This window comes from Drosophila rhopaloa, unplaced genomic scaffold, assembly GCF_018152115.1.
Source record: "Drosophila rhopaloa isolate 14029-0021.01 unplaced genomic scaffold, ASM1815211v1 contig_148, whole genome shotgun sequence".
Lineage (NCBI taxonomy): Eukaryota > Metazoa > Arthropoda > Insecta > Diptera > Drosophilidae > Drosophila > Drosophila rhopaloa.
This window is the reverse complement of record NW_025335026.1, coordinates 838,109-850,570: the sequence shown is the minus strand read 5'-3', so window position 1 is coordinate 850,570 and position 12,462 is coordinate 838,109.

The window sequence follows — 12,462 nt, the reverse complement described above, 5'->3', positions numbered from 1 at the left end:
GAGGTATGCGGCTTTGGAATCGGCTTAAGTTTGGTAAAGTTATGGACTCTCGAAGTTTAATTTTGGGTCAAAGTTAAACAAGTCAAATTAGAAATAACTGACATAAAAATGGGTGAAAAATTTGATCAAAGTTAAATTGAAAAATTTGAATGCAGATTTTTAGAGAGTCGAATCAGAAGTCTTTAGAGGTATGCCACTTTGGAATCGGCTTAAGTTTGGTTACGTTATGGAACTCTAAGTCCAATTTTGAGTCACTCTTTTACAAGTCATCGGAAAATTAGAAATAACTGACATGAAAATGGGTGAAAAATGTGATCAAAGTTAAATTGAAAAATTTGAATGCAGATTTTTAGAGAATCGAATCAGAAGTCTTTAGAGGTATGCCACTTTGCAATCGGCTTAAGCTTGGTAAAGTTATGGACTCTCGAAGTTCAATTTTGGGTCAAAGTTAAACAAGTCAAATTAGAAATAACTGACATGAAAATGGGTCAAAAATTTGATCAACGTTAAATTGAAAAATTTGAATGCAGATTTTTAGAGAGTCGAATCAGAAGTCTTTAGAGGTATGCCACTTTGGAATCGGCTTAAGTTTGGTTTAGTTATGGAACTCTAAGACCTATTTTGGGACAACGTTAAACAAGTCAAATTAGAAATAACTGACATGAAAATGGGTGAAAAATTTGATCAAAGTTAAATTGAAAAATTTGAATGCAGATTTTTAGAGAATCGAATCAGAAGTCTTTATAGGTATGCCACTTTGGAATCGACTTAAGTTTGGTAAAGTTATGGACTCTCTAAGTCCAATTTTGAGTCACTCTGTTTCAAGTCCTCGGAAAACTAGAAATAACTGACATGAAAATGGGTCAAAAATTTGATCAACGTTAAATTGAAAAATTTGAATGCAGATTTTTAGAGAATCGAATCAGAAGTCTTTAGAGGTATGCCACTTTGGAATCGGCTTAAGTTTGATTAAGTTATGGACTCTCGAAGTTCAATTTTGGGTCAAAGTTAAACAAGTCAAATTAGAAATAACTGACATGAAAATGGGTGAAAAATGTGATCAAAGTTAAATTGAAAAATTTGAATGCAGATTTTTAGAGAATCGAATCAGAAGTCTTTAGAGGTATGCCACTTTGCAATCGGCTTAAGCTTGGTAAAGTTATGGACTCTCGAAGTTCAATTTTGGGTCAAAGTTAAACAAGTCAAATTAGAAATAACTGACATGAAAATGGGTCAAAAATTTGATCAACGTTAAATTGAAAAATTTGAATGCAGATTTTTAGAGAGTCGAATCAGAAGTCTTTAGAGGTATGCCACTTTGGAATCGGCTTAAGTTTGGTTTAGTTATGGAACTCTAAGACCTATTTTGGGACAACGTTAAACAAGTCAAATTAGAAATAACTGACATGAAAATGGGTGAAAAATTTGATCAAAGTTAAATTGAAAAATTTGAATGCAGATTTTTAGAGAATCGAATCAGAAGTCTTTATAGGTATGCCACTTTGGAATCGACTTAAGTTTGGTAAAGTTATGGACTCTCTAAGTCCAATTTTGAGTCACTCTGTTTCAAGTCCTCGGAAAACTAGAAATAACTGACATGAAAATGGGTCAAAAATTTGATCAACGTTAAATTGAAAAATTTGAATGCAGATTTTTAGAGAATCGAATCAGAAGTCTTTAGAGGTATGCCACTTTGGAATCGGCTTAAGTTTGATTAAGTTATGGACTCTCGAAGTTCAATTTTGGGTCAAAGTTAAACAAGTCAAATTAGAAATAACTGACATGAAAATGGGTGAAAAATGTGATCAAAGTTAAATTGAAAAATTTGAATGCAGATTTTTAGAGAATCGAATCAGAAGTCTTTAGAGGTATGCCACTTTGGAATCGGCTTAAGTTTGGTAAAGTTATGGACTCTCTAAGTCCAATTTTAAGTCACTCTGTTACAAGTCCTCGGAAATCTAGAAATAACTGACATGAAAATGGGTCAAAAAATTAATCGACGTTAAATTGAAAAATTTGAATGCAGATTTTTAGAGAATCGAATCAGAAGTCTTTAGAGGTATGCCACTTTGCAATCGGCTTAAGTTTGGTTAAGTTATGGACTCTCTAAGTCCAATTTTGAGTCACTCTGTTACAATTCCTCGGAAAAGTAGAAATAACTGACATGAAAATGGGTGAAAAATTTGATCAAAGTTAAATTGAAAAATTTGAATGCAGATTTTTAGAGAATCGAATCAGAAGTCTTTAGAGGTATGCCACTTTGCAATCGGCTTAAGTTTGGTAAAGTTATGGAACTCTAAGTCCAATTTTGAGTCACTCTGTTACAATTCCTCGGAAAAGAACTGACATGAAAATGGGTGAAAAATTTGATCAAAGTTAAATTGAAAAATTTGAATGCAGATTTTTAGAGAATCGAATCAGAAGTCTTTAGAGGTATGCGGCTTTGGAATCGGCTTAAGTTTGGTAAAGTTATGGACGCTCGAAGTTCAATTTTGGGTCAAAGTTAAACAAGTCAAATTAGAAATAACTGACATAAAAATGGGTGAAAAATTTGATCAAAGTTAAATTGAAAAATTTGAATGCAGATTTTTAGAGAATCGAATCAGAAGTCTTTAGAGGTATGCCACTTTGCAATCGGCTTAAGTTTGGTAAAGTTATGGACTCTCTAAGTCCAATTTTAAGTCACTCTGTTACAAGTCCTCGGAAATCTAGAAATAACTGACATGAAAATGGGTCAAAAAATTAATCGACGTTAAATTGAAAAATTTGAATGCAGATTTTTAGAGAATCGAATCAGAAGTCTTTAGAGGTATGCCACTTTGCAATCGGCTTAAGTTTGGTTAAGTTATGGACTCTCTAAGTCCAATTTTGAGTCACTCTGTTACAATTCCTCGGAAAAGTAGAAATAACTGACATGAAAATGGGTGAAAAATTTGATCAAAGTTAAATTGAAAAATTTGAATGCAGATTTTTAGAGAATCGAATCAGAAGTCTTTAGAGGTATGCCACTTTGCAATCGGCTTAAGTTTGGTAAAGTTATGGAACTCTAAGTCCAATTTTGAGTCACTCTGTTACAATTCCTCGGAAAAGAACTGACATGAAAATGGGTGAAAAATTTGATCAAAGTTAAATTGAAAAATTTGAATGCAGATTTTTAGAGAATCGAATCAGAAGTCTTTAGAGGTATGCGGCTTTGGAATCGGCTTAAGTTTGGTAAAGTTATGGACGCTCGAAGTTCAATTTTGGGTCAAAGTTAAACAAGTCAAATTAGAAATAACTGACATAAAAATGGGTGAAAAATTTGATCAAAGTTAAATTGAAAAATTTGAATGCAGATTTTTAGAGAATCGAATCAGAAGTCTTTAGAGGTATGCCACTTTGCAATCGGCTTAAGCTTGGTAAAGTTATGGAACTCTAAGTCCAATTTTGAGTCACTCTTTTACAATTCATCGGAAAATTAGAAATAACTCACATAAAAATGGGTCAAAAATTTGATCAACGTTATTGAAAAATTTGATTTTTTTTTTTTTTTAATATAACATATATTTTATTTATACGTTAATCAGCCAATTAAATGGCTATAAAACGTAGGGACTAGAAAGACTAACAAACATAACAAGGAAAAACATAACAGCAGCGATATATATCAATTTGTTTTTGACTTTAAAAATAATTGTAGATTTTGGTGACGATCACGATAATATTTTATTTATTGGGGAAGGACTCTCGTTCTATGCCGCCCTCCTATCCATAGGTCTGCTTGATGCCTTCTCTTTAGCCTTCTTCTAATCATAGGGGTTGCCAATGCTGCAGCTAGGAGGTTCGAGTGGGCTCGAATCCGTGCATTGTAGCGACTTGAGTGACGATTGATTTGTTCCCGCACGGTGGGGATGTGAAGGTCTTTTGTTATGTCGTCATTTCTCACATACCACGGCGCATTTACAATGGTTCGCAGTGCTCGGTTTTGCAGCCGTTGTACTCGCATGATGTTTGAGTCGGATGCCGTACCCCAAATTTGCATGCAATACGTCATGGAAGGGACTACTATTGCCTTGTAGATCAGAATTTTATTTCTGAGGCTCAGATGACTCGCTGCTCTAAGCATCCAATTAAGCTTCCTAAGCTTACTACGGCATGTTGCTGCTATTTTGACGGTGTGTTGCCTCCATGTGAGCCGCTTGTCGAGGATCAATCCAAGATATTGCGCCTGAGGGGATTGTGGGATGAGCGTGTCTTGGAATTTAACCCTAGGGAGGGTTTGATGCATTAAGGAGAAGTTGCAATGTTGCGACTTATTTCCGTTTATACTTATATTCCACCTGCTCGTCCACTCGCTGTACAGGTCCAAGAAGCTCTGGGTAATTCTGGACGCCTCGATTCGACACGGAGAGTTTGCGATGAAGGCTGTGTCGTCAGCATACGTTGCCAAGAAAGTACCCGGGTCTCTAGGATTTGGCAAGTCAGAGGTGTAAAGGGTGTACAGCACAGGACCCAAAACACTACCTTGTGGTACGCCAGCTCGTATGCATCGGATAGGTGATCTTTCGCCTCTCACTTCAACCATAAAGCTTCTATCCAGCAGATATGTTTTAAGAAGGAGATACTGCGCAGTTGGCAAGAGAGTCTTCAGCTTAAATAGCAAGCCATCGTGCCACACTCTATCGAAAGCTTCTTTTACGTCCAAGAAGATAGCAGAGCTGTACTGTCTATTCTCGAAGGCATCCAAAATATGTTGAGTAACTCGGTGCACTTGCTCCGGGGTTCCATGGTGATTCCTGAAGCCGAACTGGTGGTCTGGAATTGCATCCTGAACCCTTCTTACTGCCATCATTCTGCTAAGAAATATTCTCTCGAATATTTTAGAGAATGTGGGCAGCAAGCTTATTAATCGGTATGACGCAACAAGGTTCTCCGGCTTACCTGGCTTCGGTATCATCGATATCACAGCGCACTTCCATTGTGTGGGGAAGTGGTGGATACGTAACATGGAGTTGAACAGGAGGACTAAAAACAGAATGCCCTTTTTCGGAAGTGCCTTGGCAACCCTGCTGTCAATACCGTCAAATCCTGGAGCTTTACTGGGGTGCAGCTTTTTTACTTGGTGACAAACTTCTTCCCGACTTATATGACGAATAGGTTCTGCTTCTGAGGAGGCAGCATTAAGAAATTGCAGTGTGTTTTCAACGTCATCACGCTTCGCAAAGTTAAATGGCTGAAAGCGATTTTCCAGTTCGTCAGCAAAAGCCAGAGAAATTTCGGAATCCGATCTGCACCAAGTGTTGTCAGTACGCTTAATAGGTATTCTGCGAGGGGCTGCCTTTTTATAACTCTAGCTGCTTTCCAGATGCTAAATCCATATGGTTTTGTAGGATCAGCATTACGTAGCAGATCAGCGAAGTAGTCATTTTTTGTTTTGTGCAACAACTTTTTGAGATCGTCCTCAGCGCGACGATATGCCCTTTTGTCGGCTGGATCCCTCGACCGCATGAATCTGCGACGCAAGGCTCTTTTCAACCTCACCAGATCCAGAACCTCAGGTTTTAAAAGGGCATGAGTTGGATTCGATGGGTTTACCTTGCCTACAGGTTGAGGAGTCAGCAGCGATGTGGATGTTTTGGACAAAATGCTCAGTCGCGTCGTCAATATCTTCAGGGGTGTTTAGGACCATGTTGAGGTTAACAAGCTGATTAACAGCTGCCTGGAACCGCGGAACGCTTGCGTTTTGAGGAAGGATGTGCATTTTCCGGGAAAGCTTGTGAGCAGCTGTTCTTAGTTCAATCACCAAGGGGATGTGGTCAGAACTTAGTTCCAAGCTTTCTGATATGGTGACAAGCTCAGAGCGAATACCTCCATATATGGCAAAGACGATTGCTGATGGTGTACGTTGACTGTATGGGTAATGCGTGGGCCCTCCGGTTGCAAGGACTTGGATATTAGCACTATAAATACAGTCAGCCAATGCTCTTCCGCTGGCTGTGCAGTTTCGTGAGCCCCAAAGTCGATGGTGTGCATTCCAGTCTCCAGCAATAAGGAAATTGGGTCCTAGTTCCTCAAATAGTACTCTGAAGTCAACGGCGGTACGCAGAAAGTTAGGTGGGCAATAAATAGACGCAATGACAATTTCACCGTGGTCCGTTTTGACTTTAACTGCGACCCATTGAGCACTTTGATGTTCCATTGTTGCGAACTGGTGGTATTGGAGACAGGACTTTATAATAATAGCAGAGCCTCCACGATGGCGATCTGCCGGATGATTAGATTGGTGAATGTCATACCCCTGTAGCTTGTAATATGACCGAGAGGAGAAATGTGTTTCGCTGACCAACATGATGTCAATGTGATGCTTCCGCACGAAGAGCTCTAGCTCCAGCGCCTTGTTGGCCAGCCCGTCGGCGTTCCATACACCGATTTTGAGCCCAATTTGACTCATGGTTGTGTTGAATGAGCTGGGAGAAGGCCAGAGATTGCTTGTGCAGTTCCTGGCGCCATTTGTGATATAAGGCCTGTAATGAGAGTCATCATTGACATCATCATCTGGAACATCTTGTCGAGTTGAGCTACGAGGACTGACATCTTTTCATCGGATCGCATAAACATTTGCTCTTGTCGCTGCCATTGACGATCATTTTGGACATTTCGGTGCTGTTGCGATGACTGTTGTTGTTGGTCCTGCTGTTGTTTGGGAGCTGGTTTTTGAAGTCGGCTTAAAGAGTCTTGCGTTGGATGCTGCTGATGTTGATTGAGTCCGTTACTTTGCTGATGAAGTTTCCGGTTTCTACTTCCTAGTGGAGGGAACTGTTGATGCTGCTGATCGTTTGTCCACTGCTGTCGGCTAGCCTGTTGGGTTTGTTGTTGTACAGATCCCCTAGCGGCATTCGCGTATGAAATCGATGCCACAACACCTCTTCTCTCAGTTGGTCGTACAACGGCTGGTTGTTGTGGGAGGCTACGATGGGTTGTAGCACCTCTACGACGACCTACTGTTTGCTGGTAAACAATACAGCCCTTGTAACTAGCTGTGTGACTACCTCCACAGTTTACGCATTTAACGGGGTGAATTTCTCGTTCGCATTCGTCAATCGCATGTTGTTGACCACATCGGACACAATTAAATTCCTTATGGCAATTGTTTTTTGTGTGATTAAAAGATTGGCATCGAAAACACTGTACAATATCGTCCTTTTTGTGAGGAAGTTCAACTTGAACTCGTTGACGACAGAGCACCTTAAGCTCATGAACTTCTTTGTTGTTCGCGGCTGGTTCTAACTCGACAAAAACAAGGTTGACAAGCTTTGATTTGTCAAAACGGCTTCTCGGCCTGTTAACAAAGCGCACATTGTGTCCAAGCGAAGTCAGACTTTCCTTAATGTCCTCATCCGGGATGGAGTGATGTACACCTCGAATGACTATCCGGAAGGATCTTTCCTCTTTAAGCTGCCAGGTATGAAATGGCACCTTTTTTATGGTGAGCGACTTAGTGATGGCTCTGTACGCATCGGAGTCTGCAGCGAGGATCGAAACTGAGTTATCTGTGTGGCATTTTATTGAGTATTTTGTTGGGTGGACGATCTTATCAGTGGATCTGATAAGTCCGTTTAGGCTTTCACAATTTTTGATAACAATTGGGGGTGGTTTCTGATTCCGTGAGGTTTCCTTGTTGCCTGTGAGCTGGTTCGGATTACGATTGCCGCTGTTACTAGTGCTGGTGGTTTTGTTGTTGCCATTGTTGCTGCTACTGATGTTGTTGCTTATGATGTTGCTGTTTTCAATGATGTTGGTACTGTTCTCGTGGTTGTCATTGATGTTACTTGTGTTGGTAATATTGGCTCCATCGGAGCTGTTGTGGCTGACAACAAGAGAAGCGAGGGGGGTCATCTTCAGCGTCCATGTCTGACAGTTCCGAGAACCGATTAACAGATTCAGTTGGTTTTCTGTTACCATCGGGAGACTTGGAGTCTAACCGGCGTTTGTTAGAGCTGGGACGTGGGGTCCACCAGTCCTCGTCGTCTGCTACAGTTTCATCGGATGAAAGGTCTTGAGGTTGTCGAGCGTTGGAAGAGGTGGAAGCATAGACAGATCTAAAACGTTTTAATGAGGCGTTTAATGCGTTACTCATTTTCCTTTGGGCCTCAGCCACTGTTCCTGAGATGTTGAAGTCTGGTTCAGACATTATGGTAGTTAGTGACTGCTTGACACTGCTTTACCGACTTCCAGAACACTAAGCCCTTTTGTGTAGGTTCCAAAGAGGCGGTTGTGGTCCAGTGAGGAAGGCGCTCGCCCCACCGCCAGGTGAAACCCGGTTCGAGCCCCAGTCGAGGAAATATTTGAATTTGTTTTTTATTTTTTTAATAAAAATATAATTGATCTGTTGATCTCAGAGGGTGATTTGCAACTACAACAAGCTGCAAATGTCTTTCTACCAGTTTCTACTTCACTTGTTTTCGCGAAAAGGCACAACCAACGGGACGTAAGATCACTGACACCGCGACTCCAGCCACTTTGCAATCGGCTTAAGTTTGGTTAAGTTATGGACTCTCTAAGACCTATTTTGGGACAACGTTAAACAAGTCAAAAAAAAAATAAAATAAAAAAGTTTAAAAAAATTTTTTAAATATAATTTAAAAATATTTTTATTTATTTTTTTATTTAAAATTTTATTTTTTTTTTTTTTATGTTTTTTATTTTTTTATTTTTTTTTTTTTTTTTTTTTTTTTTTTTTTTTTTTTTTTTTTTTTTGATTTAAAATTTAAATTATAATTAAAATATTTAAATTTAATTGTGATAAATATGTTTAAATTTTAAATTTTAAATTTTTTTTTTTTTTTTTTTTTTATGAAAATTTTTTTGTTTTTATTTTTTTTTTTTTTTTTTTTTTAGTTTTGTTTTGTTTTTGATTTTTTAATTTAAATTTTAAAAATTTATTTTTTTTTTTTTATTTTTTTAATAAATTTTTTTTTTTTTTTTTTTTCTTTTTTGAATTTTTTTTATTTTTTTTATTTTTTTTTTTTTTTTTTTTTTTTTTTTTTTTTTTTTTTTTTTTTTTTCTTTAAAAAAAAAATTTTTTAAAATTAATTTGAAATTTTTTTTTATTTTTTTTAATTTTAAATTTTTATTTTTTTTTTTAACAAAAATTTTTTCGGCTGCGTGCAGAGGTGTTTTATTAACGCTCGGAAAAACAATTAGCCAACCAGTCGAAAACGTTCGAAAAAAAAAATAAGCGCGAGGTTTTGCGTTTCGCGATGCAAATCGCATATCGTAAACTAAAGTTTTAATTAATTAAATAATTAATCTTTACGCACTAACTATAAACAAATGAGTAAGAACGTGGATCAGCGCACTCAACGACAAAAACAACAAGACGAAGCCCGTGAAAAAATTCAGAGAGAACAAGACAAACGTCGTCTCTCTTTGGCCCGTAACAACGCCTATTTTACGGTGACGAGTAATACTCTAGAACCGAAAGTGCTTGAAGGTGCAAGTTTACTGACCGCCGAAAACCAGAGAGCTAACTCTTGCTCTCCCGCCCTGCTCTTCACCGCTCGAACGCCATGGAGTGAGCAATGCAAGACTCCAACAGAGCTTCTGCCGCCTAGCGCAACAACAACAGAAACTACTACGACTACTACAACGGTCTCTGTCGCCAACAATGCAATAACGACTCCACCCTCTTCTTGTGCTGCGGGTAAAGCAACAACACAACCAAGTGCAAAAATCGGTGCAAACGGCAAAAACAAAGCTACGGTAGAAGAAGTGACAATTCTGCAAGCGGGTTCGGCCATTCAGACAGGCATGGATCGCTACATTAATATCTCCAAGCGCAAGCTAACACCCCCAAAAAACTCGGACGGCAATAAGCCCAAAATAAATCGTTCCAACAAAGGCCCTGTAAATCCCGGGCCATTAGATGAAAACAGATTTTCCATTCTGGCGGAGCCTGAAACAGAGTCTGAACAATTAGCCCCAAGGAAACTAAAGCCCCCACCTATTTTTATTCGGGAGAAGATCTCGAATGCCCTAGTCAACAAAATAGTTGAGCTTGTCGGAAAAGATAACTTTCATGTTATTCCGCTTATGAAAGGGAATATAAGCGAAACTAAACTCCAAACCAAAACCGAAGACGATTTCCGAGCAGTGTCGAAGTACTTAAACGATGCCAAAAAGAATTACTACACGTACCAGCTGAAAAGTTGCAAAGGTTTGCAAGTTGTGCTTAAGGGAATAGAACCCGATGTGACCCCCTGCGAAATTACAGAGGCCTTAAAGAAAACGGTTTTTGCGCAAAAAATGTTATAAACATTATGAACAAAAACAAGAAGCCGCAACCACTCTTCAAGGTCGAGCTGGAGCCAGACAGCAGAACTTTGAAAAAAAACGCAGTGCACCCGATCTACAAGTTGCAGTACCTTCTGCACCGTAGGATCACAGTGGAAGAGCCGCACAAACGGACCGGACCAGTGCAATGCACAAACTGCCAGGAATACGGTCATACCAGGGCTTACTGCACCCTCAGGTCAGTATGTGTAGCTTGTGGAAACTGCCACGGCTCCGAACCCTGCCCTGCCAACAAGGAAGACTCTCTCACTAAAAAGTGTGTAAACTGCCAAGGAAACCACACAGCTAACTACAGAGGCTGTCCAGTCTACAAGGCGATGAAAAGTCGGATGCAACGAGCAACAACGGCACGCTCCCTGAACACACAAAACACTTACATGAGATCACAAACGACACCGGAAGTTTTCTTCGCAAAAGCAGCCAGATCATCATTTGGCCCTTCAATTACCACCAACGGAATTTCTTACGCCAGTGCTCTAAGATCAGGCACAGCTCACATAGAGCCGAAAGTTGATAACATCCAGCAGGCCATGGGACAGCCACAAAGTAACATGGAATCTATGATGATTACTTTGCAACAAAATATGATGGAATTTATGTCCTTCATGAAAACCACTATGCAAACCCTTATGCAAAACCAAAATATCTTACTACAAATGCTTGCAGCTCAGCAGTCCAAATAAACCATGCCTAGCCTTCGAATAACTCTGTGGAACGCCAACGGTGTTTCACGGCATAAACCTGAAATAACTCAATTTCTGAACGAAAACCACATCGACGTTATGTTGCTGGCAGAAACGCATCTCACCAGCAAATATAACTTTCAAATACGGGGATACACGTTCTATGGCACAGATCATCCAGATGGTAAAGCGCATGGCGGCACTGGAATCTTAATAAGAGACCGCGTCAAACACCACTTTCACCAACGGTTTGCTAAAAATCATCTGCAAGCTACATCGATAAAATTACAGTTGGGCAACTGCAACCTTGCCATTGCCGCTGTCTACTGCCCACCCCGCTTTACAGTCTCCGAAGACCAATTCATGGACTTCTACAATTCGCTTGGAGAGCGATTCATAGCAGCAGGAGATTACAACGCCAAGCACACGCACTGGGGATCCCGCCTTGTGACCCCCAAAGGAAGGCAACTATATAATGCACTCATTAAAACATGCAACAAACTGGACTACGTTTCACCAGGCAGCCCTACATACTGGCCTACAGATCCTAGAAAACTACCTGATTTAATTGATTTTGCTGTGACAAAAAACATCTCTCGCAATCTAATATCTGCAAAATCGCTTTTGGATCTATCATCGGACCACTCACCAGTGCTAATAACTCTTCTTCAAAGCCCGGAATTAATCGAGCACCCTCGCAGGCTGACGTCGCATCGAACCAACTGGCTGAAGTTCAAAAAGTACGTAAGTTCCCACATTGAACTAACTCCACAGCTCAACATCAAGGAGGACATCGACTGCTACGCCGATGCCCTGGAGTCTGTACTCGTCGCAGCAGCCAAAGTCTCAACACCGCAAGGGAGGGATGGGCACACACACCAACACAAAACTAACCATGAAATCGAACAGCTTGTTCTGGAGAAAAGACGTTTGAGACGTACTTGGCAAACCAGCAGATCGCCATCCTCAAAAAAAAGTCTTAAAGAAGCTGGTCGCAGACTTACCAGGGCTCTAAGGCAAGAAGAAGAAAAAGCACAACGCCAGTACATTGAGAAACTTTCACCCACCAGCACTAAGCATCCCTTGTGGAGGGCCCACCCAAAACTAAGTGCGCCGGCCGAAACAGTAATCCCCATAAGAGACTCTTCAGGCAGCTGGGCCAGAAGCGACAAAGACAGAGCTTGTACATTTGCTTTACACCTTCGAAATGTTTTTCAGCCAAACCCTGCAACTAATTCATTCGCACTACCGTCGCCGTCAATTCGAATTGAATCTGAGACGGAGCCAATTCTGTTTCAACCAAATGAAATTGCAAAAGTAATCAGCGAGCAATTGAAACCAAAAAAGGCCCCAGGCGGTGATCAAATAACTCCCAAAATGTTAATCGAACTTCCAAACTGTGCAGTTGAGGTTATTTGTAAACTCTTCAACGGGATTACACGACTTG